Source organism: Octopus bimaculoides, chromosome 3, assembly GCF_046866305.1.
Source record: "Octopus bimaculoides isolate indiv1 chromosome 3, ASM4686630v1, whole genome shotgun sequence".
Lineage (NCBI taxonomy): Eukaryota > Metazoa > Mollusca > Cephalopoda > Octopoda > Octopodidae > Octopus > Octopus bimaculoides.
The window spans coordinates 121,380,983-121,387,210 of record NC_142930.1 but is presented as its reverse complement, the minus strand read 5'-3'; positions in this window follow the sequence as shown (position 1 = coordinate 121,387,210).

The window sequence follows — 6,228 nt, the reverse complement described above, 5'->3', positions numbered from 1 at the left end:
ATATATGTACAAGTTTGTATGTATATATATATATATATATATATATATATATATATATATATATATATATAGCATGTATGTATATATATATATAGCATGTATGTATATATATATATAGCATGTATGTATATATATATATAGCATGTATGTATATATATATATAGCATGTATGTATATATATATATAGTATGTATGTATGTATATATATATATAGCATGTATGTATATATATATATAGTATGTATGTATGTATATATATATATTGTATGTATGTATATATATATATAGTATGTATGTATGTATATATATATAGTATGTATGTATGTATATATATATAGTATGTATGTATGTATATATATATAGTATGTATGTATATATATATATAGTATGTATGTATGTATATATATATAGTATGTATGTATATATATATATATAGTATATATATATATGTATATATATAGTATGTATGTATGTATATATATAGTATATATAGTATGTATGTATATATATAGTATATATGTATGTATATATATAGTATATATATATGTATATATATATATAGTATGTATGTATATATATATATAGTATGTATGTATATATATATAGTATGTATGTATATATATATAGTATGTATGTATATATATATAGTATGTATATATATAGTATGTATATATATATATATAGTATGTATATATATATATGTATATATAGTATGTATGTGTATATATATATGTATATATAGTATGTATGTGTGTGTATATATATAGTATGTATGTGTGTGTATATATATAGTATGTATGTGTGTGTATATATATAGTATGTATGTGTGTATATATATAGTATGTATGTATATATATATAGTATGTATATATATATAGTATGTATCATCATCGTTTAACGTCCGCTTTCCATGCTAGCATGGGTTGGACGATTTGACTGAGGACTGGTGAAACCGGATGGCAACACCAGGCTCCAGTCTGATTTGGCAGAGTTTCTACAGCTGGATGCCCTTCCTAACGCCAACCACTCAGAGAGTGTAGTGGGTGCTTTTACGTGTCACCCGCACGAAAACGGCCACGCTCGAAATGGTGTCTTTTATGTGCCACCCGCACAAGCCAGTCCAGGGGCACTGGCAACGATCTCGCTCGAAAATCCTACAGGAGCCAGTCAGGCGGTACTGGCAACGGCCACGCTCAAAATGGTGCATCTCATGTGCCACCCGCACAAGAACCAGTCCAGGGGCACTGGCAACGATCTTACTTGGCTTGCCGGGTCTTCTCACGCACAGCCCATTTCCAAAGGTCTCGGTCCGTAGTCATCGCCTCGGTGAGGCCCAATGTACGAAGGTCTTGCCTCACCACCTCAGCCCAGGTCTTCCTGGGCCTACCTCTTCCACGGGTTCCCTCAACTGTTAGTGTGTGGCACTTTTTCACGCAGCTATCCTCCTCCATTCTCACCACATGTCCATACCAGCGCAATCGTCTCTCTTGCACGCCACAACTGATGCTTCTAATGTTCAGCTTTTCTCTCAAGATACTTACACTCTGACGGGTATTCACATTGACATTACACATCCAACGGAGCATACTGGCTTCATTCCTTGCGAGCTTACGTATGTCCTCAGCAGTTACAGCCCATGTTTCACTGCCATGTAGCATGGTTGTTCGTACGCATGCGTCATACAGTCTGCCTTTTACTCTGAGTGAGAGTCCCTTTGTCGCCAGCAGGGGTAAGAGCTCTCTAAACTTTGCCCAGGCTATTCTTATTCTAGCAGCTACACTTTCAGCGCACCCACCCCCACTACTAACTTGGTCGCCCAGATAGCGGAAGCTATCGACTACCTCTTGTTTTTCACCCTGGAATGAGATAGAAGTTGTTTCCTGTTTGTTTGCAGTCTTTATTGCACCTGAACATCTGCCACAAACAAAAACTAACTTGCTAGTTAACCTGCCTTTGATGTTGCTGCACCTCTTATGTGTCCATAGCTTGCACCGGGTACATCTTATAGAGTTACTACCTACTCCTTTTCTACATACTGAGCAGGGCCATCTACCTGAAGGGGTTTGTGTTTTATCTACCTTCCTACTTATTAGGATTTTGGTTTTAGCTAGGTTGACTCTAAGGCCCTTCAATTCTAGACCTTGCTTCCACACCTGAAACTTCTCCTCTAGTTCTGATAGTGACTCCGCAATTAGGGCAAGGTCATCAGCATAGAGGAGCTCCCAGGGGCAACCTGTCTTGAACTCCTCTGTGATTGCCTGGAGGACTATGGTAAATAATAGGGGGCTGAGGACGGAACCTTGGTGGACCCCTACCTCTACCCGGAATTCATTGCTGTACTCATTTCCAACCCTCACCTTACTGGCAGCAGGTGAGGTATGTATATAGTATATGTATATATATATATATATATAGTGTGTATGTATATTGTATGTATATATATGTATATTGTAGGTATGTATATAGTATGTATGTATATTTATATGTATATAGTATGTATGTATATGCATGCATGTACATATATGTATGTACATGTATACTTATGTACATATACATATAATGTATACATGTGAATTTGTGTATGTGTATATATGAGCATATGTGTGTGTGTGTATATATATATATATATATATATATATATATACACACACACACACAATATATAATGAATGTATTTATATCTATTTGAATATGTATAGATATATGTATCTATGTATATAAATATGTGTGAATATTTCTGCATTTATATATATATATATGTATTTAAATATGTATATATTTGTGTGTATCTATGTATATAAATGTGGGTGTGTATAACATATTTATATTTATATATAATAAATAACTGGTGCATTAACAGTGTTTTGTTTCAATTCTATACTTCACAATTGAATACATCTATAGTTTTTATTAGGTTTCACTTCTCTTTGGCCAATTCCCAAGAAGAAGGCCAGTTGGAAGGCCACTCTTTTATTTCAAAGACAATCTGAAGTGATGCAACAGCCCCCTTTCTTCCTGGGAAAACAAAGCATCAGAACGCAGGACCTGGTGCCAGTCCTGGTTTTCCTCAGTTCAAAGATTAGCTAAGTTGACTCCAACTTCGGGACCACCTTCGTGTAAGCATGAAGGCACACTGGCAAAACGCTGCTCCTCTAAATGAAAACCTTATCTCTCATTGTGGCATAGTAAATGATCCAAAGCACTTAAGCAAACTGAGTCCTCAACTTGTTCCCTTTGCTGAAAGGTTTGCAAGGCACCAGCAGGCCTCAAGAGATACATTCATGTCCAAAGAACATGATTACTACTTTATTTTATTGAGCCCTCATTTGTTGTTCACGATAAGAGAATCCATCATATATATACATATACACACGCCATATTTCATTCTATATTAGCTACCTCTGATGAGCATGGGGTGATATAATCAGATTGTTACTTAACACTCCATTGTACCCCTAGCGCGAAACTAATTAGTAGGATAATACTGTACACTTCAGAGAACACACACACGTGTAAATGTATTGTGTACTTTGCCAGTACATGCCGTAGCTTTGTGGACAGAAAATGAGGGATCAACCTGACTTGTTTCACTCCTTTGTTGGGATCTCATTGAGGACACAGGATATCATAATTGATTGATTCAGTGAGATACTGTATGGTCCCCAGCTGTAGCATTTCAAATTGCCTCTAATCACTGTCAGTTTCATCTATGGGGAACTTGGACCATAAGTTTGTCTAAGAAGGAATTTGACCCTTGCTTGTATGGGGACACTCCCTATCACTGTGCATATATAAGCATATTTTGTTTTTTTCCATGTATATAGAGCTTCTGAATGTGTTATACCTTATACATACATGTATGCATAATGCCTGTCCACACATTAGATGAGCATGACAATCGCTGATAGCCAGTGACGGCAATGCCCATGCAAGGGTATTGTGTCCTCTGTGGCTTGCACACATACTACAACTCTCTAACACAGTGTTTCTTAACCTTTTTACCCTTGCATAAGCCTTAAAATAAATTACATGTCTCAAGGAACCCCTGCACAAAAAAATTATATCCCATATCTTTCTCATATTTTTTTCATCATAGTTCATGTGGTAAATTACCTATCTATCTATCTATCTATCTATCTATCTATCTCTACTGACGGACGTGCTGTCACATCGGCTGCAGAGGTAAACCTTTATTTGACCTTTTTATTGCCCACATTTGTTTTAAATTTTTTAATATAATCTGTGCGAAGCACCCAAGCTTCATTTGTGTATTTTTCGAAGGGAGGAATTGGCCCCTAGGGGCAGTTCTAGCCCCGTCAAAATATATAATTTTTTCTCGGCATTTGAAAAATGTCGAGAAACATTGTACTGTAACGCTGGTCGAGTTCGTTCATCAACCAACATTTCCCTAGCCTTGGAACGCTAGATAAGAAAAAGAACGAAAACTGCACACGCACACAAAAAGAAATTTCTAAGAACGTCATGAAAACAGCAACCACACATGTTGACAGCCCTCTCATCACCACCACCACCACCAATATGAAAGCTATGTCTGCTACGATCACCACTGGCAACAGCAGCAGCAGCAACAACAACAACAACAGTGCATCAAGACCAACCACGACCAAAGTCTCTGCTACTACAGCAGTCTCCACAGCTACCGACACCACCACCACCAGCGACGACAACAACAAAAAAACAAACTTTGCTGATGCACTCAGACAAAAAAAAAAGCAATTTTGCACTTCACAACAAAAGAAATACAAGAAACAAAAAAAACAAACTATTAAGCCAACAAGGACCAAAACTGAAATTAAAAATACCTGAAAAAAATCATTCATGATGTACAAAAAAACCCCATCATATACAAAATTTTGAACACAAAAACACGAAAACCAGAGCAACCAGCAACAGAAATTATTGAAAAATGTTTGTATCCCATATTGGCCCACAAGACCTACATAAACTGGGGGAACAGTTTCGCCACCATACAAATTCGTTTTAACAGCGAAGAGAAAGCGAAAGCGTTGTCCACGCTGACTCTTCATTCCGAAAATATAATATTGGTCCCCACATACCTTGGACAAAGGGTAACCAGAGTATCGATAAAAAATGTCCCCCCAGAAATGGAACCACAATGGCTGTTATCAGCTGTTTGTTATCACATGGAGGGAAATATAAACATTCTGGAGACTACTGCATTAAATCACGAAAACTGGAATGGAAAAAAATTCGATGCCCTGTTACAAATTACACATGAAGAAATGCAAGAAATTCCAACTCAAATTGAGCTGCCAGACGGCCACACCCTCTACGTTGTGGTAAAAGGTAGAAGGCTTCGATGCTACCTGTGTGGCATCGAAGGGCACCTCAAAAAAGATTGCCCAACAGTAACAGATAACAAAAAACAACAAGAAGGAAAAATAGCCAAAAAAGGACCCCTACTACCCACACCACCACCAACACAAGGAACGAGCAAAAGGAGCAAGACAGAAGAATCCCACAAACCAAACCCGCCTACACTAACAAATGTAACCGAAAAAACACAACCAACAACTACAAGAACTAAGGAAACAGTAAAAGCAAAAGACAATACAAAAACTAATTCCCCTTCCCCCACATCACATACACCACAAGCAGATAATCAACAACACACCCACTTCAACAAACAAACACACAAGCACACGACATGCCCTTACCCCCTTCCGATTCCTCAGAAGACTCGTCCGAGGACGAAAGTAGCAGTAGCGAGTGGCAAATAGCCAGAAAAGGAAGGAGGAAAAGAAGTAAAAAAAGAACCAAACCAAATGCAAACACCAACAAAACAGGGAGATATACATCTCCCGAAAACATCGTCTCCAAACATACCACAAACAACATCAACACCACAAGAACACATACAGAAAACATGCTCACAGCAATAGACACTACAAACACAGAATTAATGAACTATACAAATACAAAAACAAACATAAAAAACAACATAAAAACAAACAACCATCCATACACGACGCCGCCTAATCACATAAAAATATATTACAGCACACTTTAAAATCCCTCTACCCCAATGCGGTAGGGGGATGCCAAAAATATTTAGCCAAAAAACTTTACAGCAGCCTCCTTAACGAAAATTCAAAGGAAAGAACAACTGAACTTTCTAACGGTAAGTAACTCTTTGTTCCGTTTCTTTTTAAGCAGAGCGTTACTTACGTTAATTTCGTACATAAAT